Source organism: Mauremys reevesii, linkage group 2 (genome assembly GCF_016161935.1).
Source record: "Mauremys reevesii isolate NIE-2019 linkage group 2, ASM1616193v1, whole genome shotgun sequence".
Lineage (NCBI taxonomy): Eukaryota > Metazoa > Chordata > Testudines > Geoemydidae > Mauremys > Mauremys reevesii.
Window position 1 is genome coordinate 103,976,667 of NC_052624.1, and position 15,271 is coordinate 103,991,937.

The following is a 15,271-nucleotide window of genomic DNA, read 5'->3' on the forward strand; positions in this document are numbered from 1 at the left end:
AAAATATCACATCCATAGAATCAATGTCTTTTAAAGTTCACCTCTACTTTCTCGCTTCACTGTCAGCATTCCTGCAGCTCTGTGCTTAAATGCACAGATAAATTCCTTAAGCCTGACTCTCCTCTCACTTACACCAGCGTAAATCAGAAGTAACTCCCCTGAAGTTATATAAGTAAATTGGTATAAGTGAGATCAGAATCAAGCCCCCAGTCTATGCCAATACATAAATAAATAAGCCCCAGAACATTTTTCAGATGTTTGCCATTGCCAAAGACACCAGCTCAGCAAAGCATTTGACCATGTGCTGAATAATAATCAAGTTAAAACGTAGCACTTTAACACCTGCTTAACTTTAAGCAAGCAGGCACGTAAGTCCATCTGAAAGCAATGTTTAAGTGCCATGCTGAATTGGGATCAAATCCAGTAACCAAAATCTATTGTTTAAATACAGAGAGAAAGAACTGACAAACCAAAATGTTATATAGGAAACAGACTGCAAACAGTATATATACATTGCTTCAACAACACAATGGGCCAGATCTTAGGAAGTGCTGATCATCCACCGAAGCCAATGGGAGTTGAAGATGCTCAACACCACCTGGGATCAGGCCCTAAATGTGTTACTCATCAGTCACATTGCAATGCTTATGTTAACCTGAGTTTTCTTGTCAACAGACCTATGGAAAGGCAAGGGAGCAAGAAAAGACAGGTTCATCCTCATCTGATCTACTGCCTGAAGAAGTGAAGGTTCCAGTGCAGAAGCCAGAGGATGCAAGACACCAATCTTACAAAAAACATGAAGTAAATGGAATTAATTATTTGAGAAAAGTTACCGAACTATCTTAGCTCTTTGCTGGACCAGGCCTAAGCAAGGAGCTGTTATCCACACGCAGTGCAGAGTTCTATTATGTGTGGGTTCTCATACTGTGCTCATCACTGTAGTATCTACGCAAATTCCAGCAGTGCACTAAACCTCATGATTAATACCTGTCATGTGCTGTTTCCTTCTCTCATCCTTTTGACCCCAGAGTCCAAACTATTTCTTCCCGTTTTATGTATACTCCCTCCCTCCACCCCAAAAACCTTATTACTCCTGGGGGAATTCTAGGCCGCTGCGCAATGCAGAATTTTGCAGAAATTAATGTTGTGGAGGCAGAATTTCCTTTTCCCCACAGAAATGGGCTGCAGTGCTGCTGGCAGCCATTAGGGGCCACTGGACCCAGCAGAGCCCAGCTCACACCCCTAAGAGACACTGCAGAGGGGAGGGAGAGGGAGCTAAAGGGTTCCTGGCAGCTGCAGTTCCCAGCATGCCCTGAGGGAAGGAGAGGGCGGTGCACAGGAAAGTCTGTGCAAGCCGGGGACTGAGCATCAGGCTGTTTTTCCCTCTGGATCCCTGGGCTCGGGGAGGGGGAAGAGAGAGGCGGGTGTCTGGGCTGTGGGGGCACAGCTGGGCTCTGAGGGGAAAGAGGTGCAGGTATCTGGGCAAGGGGGGAGCCCCACGTTTGGTTTCGGGAGGGTGCGGATATCTGCGCTGGGGGAGGGGGTTTAGATATATTGGCTGGGGGTAGGGACCACGGCTGGGCTCTGCGGGGGAGGGGTTGTGGGTGTCTGGCCCACTGGCTAGGCTCAGGGGGGAAGGGAGCAGAGAAACAGGAACTGGTTTGTCATAGGGGGTTTCTTTAACTCTCTACTCCTGGGGGAATTTTTGTGTGTGTCTGTATTGTTACAGACATACTTGTTTACAGGTATTTTGAAATAAATTACCAAAATAATTGAAACTGACGTGATTATGTAGTGTTATTTTGACAAATAAAATCTGTAGAATTTTGCAGAATTTTAAAATATTGTACACAGATTTTTTTTTTCAGGGTACAAAATTTTTAATTTTTTGTTGCAGAGTGCCCCAGAGAGTAACTTATGTTTTATTCTGATAGTGTTCATTCAGTCTCCTAAAATACATAGGAAAGTGGCATTACAGACAAAGTCTAGTGGATTGTGCTCAGGGGCTCGGAACCAGAAACTCTTGAGGTACAGTTCTAGCTACAGTATGGACTCACTGTGTGGTCTCAGGGATGTTGTGTAGAATCCAATCCATCTCTCACTGAAATCAGTAAGAGCCTTTCCAAGATGCTGGATTTGGCCCTTACAGCTAAATTATTACTTCCCCTTAATAGGCACAGAATGGGCAGGGATTTCTTCCCAATTTCTCTGTGTACTTGTGCAGTAACAGAGTATTGTCTGCTTCCTAATCTCTGTGCCTCAATTTCCCTAGCTGTAAAACTGAGATAACAATACCTAACTCATAGGAGTGTTACAAAGAAAATTAGTTGCTTGTACAGTGCTTTGGAAATGAAAGTATTGTACTATTATTATTTTTCTCTGAAGCGTAAGGCTTTAGGGAAGGTGCAATTTTTTGTGCATTTCTTAATTCTAACAAGATTAATTCTCCTCCTCCCAAAAAACCTTCCAGTGTCCATATACAAATATTAGGGCTTTTCTTGAAATGATCATGGTTTCAAAATACAAGTGTGTGTGTCTTGCGTGAGGGGAAGATCTAGGGGTTTCCAGTAGCTCACGTGACGTATACATATGCTTAAAACTACTTTTCACATGACAGTCTTTAGCAAAAGAAAACAAAAGAGCCTTTAATTTCTTTTTAAACCCTCCCTCCCTACCCTTTAGCTTTTTCTTTTGTTGACAGTTCTGTTTTGGCTAGAATCCAAGACAAACATAAGATTTATTCTGATATTGTGTTTTACATGCTGGATAAACATTAGCAATGGCATTTTCTCACACACTATTTTTCATTCGGGAAAGAACATGATAAACTTTAGGTTGCTTTTCTCATACAATAAGAGGTGCTGAAAATTATAGCACTGCTGAGTTTTTAGCCAAGCTAGAAAGAGCAAACGTACATAGCTCCAGGACGCTGCTCACTATATTCCTTATGTAGATTAGCAGAGATCCATGCAAGAGCAAAGCATGGGGTGCAGCAACTCCTCACCTACTGACTTTAATGTTCCACTGAGCTGAGGCCCCAACATATAATTATTCCTCCACAGTCACGCTCTCAGCTGGAGACAAAATGAAAGTTACGGCAGCATTTTGTCAAATTAGCACCACAGAAAAAGGACTTTTATGAGAAAGTTTAATTCAAAGGGGGAAGAGAAAAAGCTCAGCTACATCTAATCATAAATACTGCTTTTCTTTTTAAACAGTTAAAGGCACTATAATTGCAGTCAGAGATGCTGCCATTATAGTATATTTAGAGCGACTTCTTTGGGTTTTAGCACATGATCAAATTAACCCAATCCTGAATTAAGAGCATTTCCAAAGAGTTATGGAAAGCTTGATATATAGTATCAGATGTGGATGGCTGCAAAACAAGCATAGTGTAGCTGAAAAACACAATGGGTAACACAGGGCTATGTGAACTGCCTTAAGGAGACAGAACAGTCATGCTGATTTTCTGCCCCCATCCAGTAATATCAAAAGACCCAGGTTAGCGGTTCCCAGATGTCCATTCTTGGCACAAGGCTCATCTATGCTAAATAATCGTGGGCCCTATCTTGAAAGGTGCTGAGCACTGATGACTTCCACTGAGGGGCCTACTTGAATGGGTGTTGAGAGCACTTGGCACCTCACAAGAGGCAGTCAGTAGCTTGGAGGAACCAGCCTGACCTTTGGTGTAGCAGGATGATCCTAGGATTAAAACAACGGACAGGGACTCAAGAGTTTCAATTCCCTTTTCTTCCACAGACTTTCTTGTGTGGTGTTGGGCAAAACACTTTCTTTCTCTGTGCCTCAATTGTTCATCTGTAAAACGGGACTAATGATCCTTCCCTATCTCACAGAAGTGACATGAGAAGAAATTCTTGGAGGACTCTGGGAATGGGAGCTACGTAACAAGATAGATATTGAACGAGTTTAAGCTGCCCTGAGAACATGTTTTTGAAAGAGCATCCTTGTGAATAAGGCTTTCTATTTAAATTAAGTCACAGTGGGGACCCCAGACAACCTCCATGTATTGTATTGCCATTTGGACTGAATTTTGTAATTAATGTAGCTAAATGCTTTTCAATGGTGGGAGTTGCTGTTTTCCAAATTAGCCAACAGGCCTCCAAAACCTTTGAAAGCATTTGTTTTCCTCTTCACCTTGTCAGAGGTGAAGGGGCTTTTTGATTTGCCATTTGAAAGAGAATGCAAAGGCTGAAAAACAGCACAGTTAGGCAACCACACTCCCAGAGGGCACCCTACAGTTTGACACCTCCAATTCCAACCCCTACCCTCCGCCAAAAAAAGTTAGAAAATGATCTCCTTTCCCCCAAAGTCTACTCCCTCCTTTCTGAGGTGCAAGTGAACTTCAGTGTGAAAACTTTTAATGTTCCAGCTTCATATGACCAAAACCTGCAAACAGTGCCAAATTGTATGCTGTTAATGTACTGGAAAGTACATTCCATTTGGCACCGGTTAGATAATAAAGTCATCATTTGTCTTTAATGCAAGGTTTCTGAAAGTGACAGGCAAACAGAAGAAAAGAAAAAACATTAGGTCTGTATTCTGCCATTGTGTGAATGCCACACATCCCTGCTTTTCGTGTTGTTAAAGGAGAATAAAAGGCAAGCAGCACTCCCTTTTTGGACACAGGAGAGTTTGGTTATCAGGTTTATTGGAGTGTATTATATTTATAGGAGGGTAAAAGTGTGCACAAAGGTTGAATGCATCCATTTCCCATTCTCAAAGAGTAACTGGCTTGTCAAGACTAGGATATATGGGCCCAGTTCTGCCCTCAGATATATAAGCATTACCACCAATTGATTTTAATGGGAACTGCATGAATATGAGAGAAAAATTGGGTTGCTTCTTTGTAGCAAAAATAATGTGCATTTCTACTATAGGTCTCTTTCATGTTCACTGGTCAAAAAACACCACACTGAAATTGAAAATGTTGCTGTTTAATATATATTACTGCTTTGCATTTCTTAATATTATCCGAGTGCTTTATATACAAACATTAATGAATTAACCCACAATATGCCACTCTGGAGTGTAGAAATATTACCCCAGTTTTAAAGATGGGGAAACTGAGGTACTGTGAGGTTATAGTACTTGTCTCAGGTTGAGCACCAAAAATCTGAGCCAGAATCTTGATCTCCTAACTCCCAGCACTGCAGCTTTATCAATACTACACTACCTTACATGTAAAAGATTCTGCAATTCCACAAGCACAAGACACTTTGCTTATGTATACATTTAATTAAAAGGCTGGCTTGGACTGTTACTCTAATGACTGTGAAGGTCTATTACTTTAGAATAATAGTTTCATCATCCTCTTCCCTCTATGTGCATCAGCCAGCAAAGAAATGCATGAATATGTCCAGATTTTTAATATTTTTATGGGGGGGGAACAAAGGGAGGGGGAAGCCAGAGATAGAGAAGGAAAGGATGGAAATAACCATATTTGTAGAATATGAGGGTTGTAAACCTCTCAAACATTTGTGGGGTTCATAAAAGTAATTTCCATTCCCCCAAATTCTCCCATTTTAACCTATTTCTTCCCTATAAACACAATTCAGATAATGTAAAATGTCCTTTTTACCTCGCTAAAATAAAACCCATCCTATGTATTATGGATAGTACAGTCCAACATGACATTCTCATAAAAAACTAGGGAAAATGAGATCTAGATTAAATTAGTACAGTATAAGGTGGGTGAAAAACTGGTTAAAAGATCATTCTCAAAGAGTAGTTATCAACGGATCACTATAAAATGGTGAGAGTGTGCGGGAACGTATCTAGTGAGGTTTCACAGGGGTCAATCCCTGGGTCCGGTACTATTCAATATTTTCATTAATGACTTAGATAACGGAGTGAAGAGCATGTTTATAAAATTTGAAGATGATGCCAATCTGGGAGGAGTTGCTAGCACTTTGGAGGATAGGATTAGAATTAAAAAAAAAACATGACAAATTGGAGAAATGGCCTGAAATCAACAAGATGAAATTTAATAAAGACAAGTGCAAAGTACTACATTTAGGAATTTTAAAAAATGAAACACACAAAATGGGGAATAACTGTCTAGGCAGTACTACTGCTGAAAAGGATCTGAGAGTTATAGTGGATCACAAATTGAATATGAACAATATGATGCAGTTACAAAAACGGTTAATATCATTCTGGGATATATTAATAGGAGTGTTGTATTGAAGACACATGATATAATTTTTCTGCCTTACTCAGCACTGTGGGTAGGAGCCTCAGCTGGAGTATTGTGTCCAGGTCTGTGCACCACAATTTAAGAACGATGTGGACAAATTGGACAGAATCTACAGGAGAGCAATTAAAATGATAAAAACTTTAGAAAACCTGACCTATGAGAAAAGGTTGAGAAAAGGTTAAAAAAACTAGGCATGTTTCGTCTTGAGAAAAGACGACTCAGGGATGACCTGACAACAGTCTTCAAATATCCAAGGGCTGTTATATAGAACAATGATCAGTTGGCCTCCATGTCCACCAAAGGTAGGTCAAGTAATTTGCTTAGTGTGCAGCAAAAAAGATATTATGAAACACTGTCTAAGTATAAAGATACTTAAACTCTGGAATAGGCTTCTAAGGGTGGCTGTGGAATCCACAACATAGATTTTTAAGAAGAGGCTGGAGAAACACCTGTCAGGGGTGGTCTAGGTTTACTTGATCCTGCCCCAGGGCAGTTGGGCAGGACTAGATGACCTCTTCAGGCCCCTTCCAGCCCTACATTTCCATCATTCTCCCCTGTCCCAATGCTAGGCTGTCACAAGTGGCATAGATGTTCTATGTGGGATATTCATTTTTCATTAGAATTTCTCTGTTCCTCTCTGCTCTTCCTACACTAGTTTCTCTATACTTGTTTTTCACTCTGACCACTTTCTGCTTGAATTTCATCATTACATTCCCCCCCTCTTCTCTCAGTTCCCATTTTCCCTAAGGAACACAAAGCTTATATCATTCAAGTTTAAATGGGCTGAAAATTAGGCACAAGTTCATCCACCCCTACTCTTTTATCATCAGCCCATCAAAAAAACAAATAGCTCTGTAACGAACAGAACAACAGTTTCTCAGGTTGGTAACAAAAAGGCGCTTCTCCTGCTCACAGTAGCCTCAGCTACTCGGATGAGAGTCAAGTGTTACAAACTCTCCAAAAAAGAGAGGAAATAGGCTCCTTAATTCGAATCCAGGTCATTAATTGATCCCAATAGATTTTTTTCATGCCCTCAATCAGCTTCACCTGGAGGAATCTGCCTCCACTCGTTACTGCTGAAACTATCTCAGGCAAGGGAAAAATCCCCTTCCCATAGCCCATGGATAGATATTAACACATGGCTCAGCACTGTGTTGGGTTTACACATCTGGTCACAGGCTAAGAATGCTGCATTTTTTGGCTTTGTAATCTGCACATTCCTCTACTTTATAATTTACAAATCTCTAGCTGGTTATTATTAATTATTATTATTATTTTAGGTGGGGCTGGTAGCACTGCCTGTTATTAAGGTTGCCTGGCTTTTCCATTGTAAGACCCTGTTTTCAGTTGCATACATCTCTGTGAAACTTTAACTGTTTGGGTTGCAATTTTCAAGGCTGGGTGTTTGTCTCTGGCATTTTTGGGGAATTTAGCTGTTTCTGAGAATGAAGCAAGGGAAAAACATGCTGTTTTGCCATGCTAAAAAATCCTTGAGATCTCTTTGCAGCAAGGACTTGAAATTTGGAAGTGAGTGGCCTTTCTTAAGGGATGTGCCTTTTGCATTCCTGTGAAAATCTGCCCAAGTTATAAGTTTTTGAAAAATCACAGTTTGCATATGCTCCACAGCAGCTAAAATCTCTGAATTCTGCCCTCACCGAGCATGCCTGAGCCTCTCAGCTCCTAGTGATGAACTAGAGTATGCACCAAAGCATTCCCACAGTGAGACTGAGTATGCTCCAACCCAGGGTTACATGGGAGAACCCGGACCTTTCCTGTAATGGCTGCTCCCCCTGCCCCTCTGGACAAGGGTGGGGCCAGGCACTGGAAGTCAGACCAGGGAGCGTCTGTCCTGTGCTCTCAATGGCCACACTACTTGCGCCCAGGCACTGTGAGGGAGGAAGTAATCTGATTCAAATGCAGAGGGGATAAACGTGGGACCCGGGGGAGAGAACAAGGAGTCTGGTAAGACTGGGGCTGGAGAAGGGAGAGAAACTGGGACAGGGAGTTGGAGTGGGGGATCCTGGGACTAATTTGGTGGGAAAGCTGGGACAGGAGCCACAGAGGAAGAGGCTAATTGGTTGGGAGCTGTGGGGGAAAGAATGGGACTGGAAACTGGTGAGAGACCAAGAGTGGGGACTGTAAGTCATTTGGCTGATGGAGGGGAAATCGAGTTTGGACACAGCTTGGGGGGAGACTGGGACTAGGAACCAGTGGAGGGAGATGGGAGGGATGAGACAGATCTGACAAGGAGCTAGGGTGCAGAGGGAGAACTGGGACAAAGAGCTAGGGAGTGGGCGAGGGAGATTGGATGAGGAGCCTGGGGATGAAGACTGTGACTGGGAACTAGTGAGGTGAGGGAGAGAGTTTGGATGAGAAGCCAGGAAAGAGAAACCAGGACTGACTGGGCAAGGAGACTGGGGACAAGGAGCTGGGCATGAGGCTGCGTGAATAGAGTGGGGGGAGACCGAGTTGTGGAATAAATTGAGACTCAAACAGTGAGTCTGGAGAGAGATTGGGACTGGCTGGCCAAGGAGACTGGGACTAAGACAAGAAGCCAGGTGTGCGAAAGAGACAAGGCAGGGACAGGTTGGAGAAGGTGGGGCAGAAGGGGTCAGGCTTACAGGAAATGGGTAGAATAGTCTGTCCCCACTAGACACACTGCCTTCCAGAGCCTGGAATGGAAGCCAAGATTCCCAAGTCTCCCCTTTTCTTTGCTGTCAGCAAATATGTGCAAAAGTGAAACCCACTGGGGAAGTGTGTCTCTCATCCCCTTCTAGTGCTTGTCTACATACAGGATGGCAACCTACTAGTGCTATCATTTACTTTGTTAGCTCAAGTCTGTGCGGTGGATCTTAATCACCCCTCTAATCACCCTTGTGGGTATCAATATGATGTCACAACATGAAAATTTTCTTTTTTCATTTTGCTTTTTTAAAATCTAGGAAATTATACACACAAATCTATGTTAAAAGAAGTTTATTAAGGTTGCTAAGTCACTCACTCAAAAGTTAGGAAATGTCAGAATTAAAGTTGCCCAGGCAACCTTAATTCAGCTCCCTTGCGCATATGAAGTAGATACAGTCTTTAATTACATGATCACATACTATTTTTTCCTACAGCGCCCCACCTCATTTAGTGCACAGGATGGTCCAGTTCTAGATCTGGAGCAGGGGGTTTTGTAATTAAGGAGGCTGTTGTCTGTAGGACCCCTGCCTCATTTGTTGTTGAAGCTGGAAGATTGTAGTGAATAAGGCAGGAGCCTGCAGGAAGAGAAATAGGGGGTCTTATGGTTAATGCGGCCTTGGAGAACTGAACTCTATTCTTGCTTGCGTCACAGGGTTCCTGAGAAATGCTAAACAAGTCTCTTAAATCAAACTTGTCATAGACAATCACTAATTGGTATGTTCCTCATTTTCTGGGTGCCCAACTTATGGCTCTGGGGCCTGATTTGCAGAAGTGCTGAACAGAGCAGGCCAAATAAATGGTTGAGACTCATTTGAGTTTGGGGGCTCAACCAAAATATATGGAAAAAATGGGTTTAATTCGAACCCATATCAATTTTTTTTGAATTTTTTTGTCAAATTGAAAACTTGAAAAATATTTCTTTTGAATAGACCAAAAATATTTTGGTCAACTGAAACCAATTTTTTTTTCAAGCTTTTTGGTTCAATTGGGACATTTTTGGGCGGTTTTCACCTTTGTGTGTGTGTGTGTGTGTGTTTGTGTGTCTTAAAAAATTGGTCAGATTTCAAAATAGAATGCTGTTTCAAAATGAAAAAGCCAAAATGATATGGTTCGTAACAGTCAAAGAAAAAATGTTTGGACTTTTTTGATTTTTCCCCATAGTTCTTTGGCTGAAACTATCAGTCCAATTTGACCCAAATCTGCAAATGGTTTTGGAGCCCCGCAAAAAGCATTTTTCAGCAAAAACGTTATTTGCTAAAACCATTTCACCCAGCTCTAGTGCTGAGCCCTCAGCATTGCAACTTCAAGGTCAGCAAGAGCTATATTTGAACATATTAAGTTCTATGTACTGCTAAGTACCCTGAAAAATCAGGTCCTAGGAGTCTGAAATGGGAACCCAACATTAGTGGACACTTTTGACCTTAATCTCTCTGTGTCTCAATTTCCCATGTGTAAAATGGGGGTAATGCCAACCCCACACCTCACGGGGGGGCTGTGAAAATAAATTAATTAGTGTTCAGGAAGTGCTTGGATACAAGAATGATGAGCATCATAGGTAAGCTCATGAGGAAATTAATCATTCTGACTTCAGAGCAGGGTTTGAATAGTGTGCAGTAAAGAAGGCATGGGCCCCAAACTGAGCAAAGAGGATCAAACAAAATATTGAATAGCTGCTCATTAAGTGAGCACTATCCATCCTGTGCACAGAATAAGGCTGGGGTCCTGCAGAAAAAATTATATGTGATCAGGTGATTAAAGACTATGTCATAATACAAAAGCACAAGGGGGGCAAATGAAGGTTGCGCTGGCAGAGCCTAACTTTTGACTGCTTGATTTTACAACCTGAATAATGTTCTTTTAACACAGCATTTTGTGTGTAATTATTTATACAGTTCCACACAGTAGGTGTGCATGATGCTTTGCAGATATATAAAAGTGACCGATCCTTGCCCCAAGGAGCTGGCATGCTGACACCAAACAAAGAATGGGAAAAGAGGGGGTATGGGAGGACAGGAGTAACAACCGTGAGAGATCATGAGATGTGTTTATTGCTACGTATGCAACATTTTAACTTCTCTGTGGTTTGCTTATTATTCATAGAATACTATATATTAAAATTTTGTGAGCAGGTATGTGATAAGACGCTAACCAAAAGAAGCCAGTTGCAAAGAGGGATATTAAGGAAGTGAGTTAGGCTGAAAGGTTGTTCAGGGTCAATGCTTATTGATGCTTACAATCATTTTTTCTATTATGGTAGACCCTAAGGCCCCCAACTGAAACCAGGAGAACATTGTGCTAGGCACTGTGAAACACTTAGGCATAGATGTACTCTCTAGCTCTGCTTGAGATGCCACCTAAAAACAGCAGTGAGGCCAGGGTAGAATGGTGGCAGCTTGGGCTAGCTAACTGCGTACAACTGCCCAGACCCACAGGTCTGGCCTGAGCCGGCACTCGTGCTACACTGGCTGCACTCCTATTTTAAGTATATTAGCTCAAGCAGAGCTAGCACAGGTATGTCTATGTGAGCTGGGAATCACACCTCCCAGCTTCAATGTAGCCATACCCATAGCAAGAAACAAGCTCTGCCCCTAAGAACTTACAATTAAAACAGACCAATGGTGAGAAGGAAACCAGAGGGAAAAGAAAGGTGAAGTGACTTGCCCAAAGTCACACAGCAAGTTGATGGCAGAGCCCAGAATAGACTGGATTCCCAGTCCAGTGCTCTACTTAACCCCAAAACAGACATGAAATTACATTTTTGAAAATTAGTGACCCGGCAAGCTGCTCATTGTGCATGGGCAAAGCTCTATGAAGGCAATAGGACTCCAGCATGGGCACCCGGCAGAGCTGGGTGAAATTTTTTGTCCAAAACTTTTTCCTGCCAAAAATGCAGATTTGGTGACACTAAAACATTTCACAAATTTGTGTCGGTATCAGTGAGCTATTCCTTTTGAAAAAGAACAAAGCTGATAAAAAGAAAGAAACATTTTGTTCAGACATTTTTGAAAATAAATGTTTGATTCAAAACCACTTTTTATTTAGAAATGTCATTTAATTTTATTGAAAACACATTAAAATGCTTGAAATCAAAACAAAATGTTTTATCTGACGCCCTATCTTTTTTTTCCCATTCACCAGAAATTTCAAAAGACTTCATTTTTGGGTTGATCCAAAAATCTCTCCCTCTCCTCCCTGTCAATTTTTTGGAATCGCCAGTGAAACGAAAAATATATTATTTACACAGCTCTAGCATTCTGGTCACCTGCTGGAGCAGCTCGCAGGATTTGGGGTTTTACTTTGAAATCTCTCTGCCCTGCGCATTATGGGTAGTACCCTATAAGACCTTCTACTTGAGAAAACTTCGTTGGAGACACAATTGCTGTAGCATTGTCAGTTCTGAAAGTGTGAAGATAGCTGTACATGTCATTTCATATCTGAGGATAGATTTATGCTTGCAAACACATACGTCTACTGCATACTAAGAGCCAGATTTTGCCTTTGAATGCACACATGGTTTTCACTGACTTACATAGCATTTGATGGGCAGACTCGGATTGTAATTCTCTCCTGTGATTTTCAAAGACTGGCATGCATTTCAGTTGCACTTTCTCAGAGTTTAGTCATACATCCCTTATGATAATAAATAATAAATAAACTTTTAATTTTTAAAGCCACCCATGCCTGAAGGCCCCTGGAAGCCTTAAGAAAATGAATTAAAAAATATAATTTGCCAAAAGTAGGCAACATCGCAGAATACCTCCTGGAGCATGAGCTAAGCATTATGTGGGACTCATTAGCTTATGTAAACACTCTGGACCTGATTTTCACTTACTCATAGGCTCTTTACTGCACTGGCAGTGCAGACGGGCCTTAAAGTGAGTGAATGTAATTTACTCCCACTTCCAGAACAGTGTAAAGTGACTTCAATGCAAATGAGACTCAGACCTTTTCTTTCTGTAATAGGTCTGTTTTCCTAGAAATTACTTATTTTGTAAGGTAACTAAAGCCTAGCGTTTAGTCAACTTTATAATGATTAGTAAAAATAATACAAAATGTTTAGAATCTCCTGTAACAGCCTTTACAATCAGTTTTCAAATACTGGGCCAAACTAGTCCCTGGTGTAACTGCACTGGGCTCAATGGAGTTCAGAACCATAGATGACTCTGTCCCATTCTTGCTAACTGGTGCACTTTCATATAACACAAAACTAATTGGCTCCTGGATTATTAAAGTGAATCAAAAAATGGCATTTTACATCACATATTACTTGTCCTTTATAGCAATTACATACTTTCCAGTTTATTTTATTTTATTTTATTTTATTTTAAAGTTGAGCTAGATCCTAATATCTGGAACTGGTAGAAATGTAGCAAGAATTCATGAACTTCATGCATTGTTTTCTACTGGAGCTCCAATGTTAAGGAACAGAAATATAAGAAAGTATAACTTACTGTAAACGTTCATACAAAACTCTACTTTGACTTCACCGGGAGTTCAGCTCCCAGATGGAGGAGAGGGGATTGTGTAGAAGGCTCATTTCTACAGTCCCTGCTCATCTAAGGAACTATATAAAATCCCAAAGTTTTCACCTGACTTTACTACATAGGCAGTGGATCTGCTATGACATAGAAGCTTTGAAAATGACATGCTGTAATTTTTCCTGCAGTGCTCAAAACTGACTCAAATTCAGATCATGAACCTAAGATTTTAATACAAACAGGTATTTAAAAAATAAAACAAACATTATTTTCTTTCCTAAGAAGTGGTTTTTTGAAGACTTAAGGAGTTGACCTCAAGGGGAGTAAAAATGGCATTGTTTTCAATACTAGTTTGTTTGCAAACAGGTTAGGAGCGGAGTTGGAATTCACACACTATAGGAGAGAACACATCAGTTTAAAAGATTTTGCTATCGGCATCTCTGGTACCGCAGCATCAGCTGCTGTTGCCGTAGTACTAAAACCTATTACAGATTTTAGGCTCCCACAGGGCCCTAACGTTGATCTGAAGTGATTTCATACTCACAGGAAGTGAATTAAAAAAAATAAAAGGTAATACATGCAAAAAACACCCACAACATGAGGACTGAGATTTTTACATGGACAAAAGTTAGCAAATTTTAAGTGATATTTCCCACATGATCCATAACTTACATCTCTTGCTTATGTGCAACATTTCCTAAAATTTTCTATAATCATAGCTTTATTGTCATCTTTGTGTGGATCAGAGGCAAAGCTGAGTCCAAAACGAGAGATGTTTTTGCCTTACAGTGAAGTGAAAATTAAGGCAGATGTTGACTTTTAAGCTGTGGTATGTGAGGTTTTAATGGCATGCAATAGGTCTTTCACTTTATTGAGAAGCATGAAACATGCCATCAAATGCTGCAAAATACTTTGCACTGATTAGGAATGCTATATTACTGGGCTATGCTGTGGTGTATTTTGTGCTTCAAAGTCACAATTATGATATGAAATTTGGGGATGAGTAAGGAGTGTTTGTGGTAGTGAAGATTGTAGTTACTTTTGGGCAGTGTATACAACAGCCTGGACATGCATATTTTATCTAATCAGTTTGGGTCTTGCTGTTTCAAGTGAAGACGGCTTATTCCTCTCATGAGGCCTGATACAAAGCCTATTGAAATCAGTGGGAGTCTTTCCACTGACTTCAATGGTGTTTGGATCAAGTGGTTAGTGCTAATCATACTTATTATGCTAGTCTATGTCATCCTCCATAAAGAAATTATTAGGGGATCTATAGTGGATTATACAGCAAGGAAAAGCCACATGGAAGACAGAGTTAAAAAGACATCTGTAGGGGTCTTGACATCAATGGGAATAGGATCAGGCCCAGGGTCAGATTTAGGGATTAAATATTGACTGCAGGCCAATTTATCCCCTACTTCAAGTTTTGCCCCAGAAATGTGTGGAAGGAGATAATTAGGCCAATGCTACATGCTCTTTTGAAGGTACAGTAGATTAGATACTAAACAGAGGGAGCACGGGCTTTGTGTTGAACAAGTAGTAACAGGTTTTTCCCCCCCCTTGAATCTTGCAGTATCACACAGAGTGGGTGCCCTTCTGTGTGTCATCTTGGACCACCCTCCTTGCTGGTGGCGTAGCTCCCCTTGATTTCCGGTTTGCATCAGCAGAGCACTAAGAATTGAGTTTTCTTTTCAGTTCCACCACTGACTCACTATGTGACTTTTGGCAAATAATAGAAAAGTCAGTTTCACTTGTGTTTGCAATCAGTTTCCAGGTTCTCATGTATTAGCTGAGTGCTGCGATATTTGGGCTGAAGAAACTGCAGGAAAATATTTATTCGTCTAAAAAACATTATTTCCTTGGTTGGCAGTGTTGCTGTAGCTATGCCGAT

General features: G+C 41.0%; 1 protein-coding gene across 10 annotated transcripts in view; it reads right to left on the reverse strand.

The window, feature by feature from the left end:
• The window catches only part of COBL (cordon-bleu WH2 repeat protein), a 287,602-nt gene that overhangs the window by 17,050 nt on the left and 255,281 nt on the right, over positions 1-15,271 (reverse strand). The gene's annotated exons all lie outside the window — the stretch shown is intronic.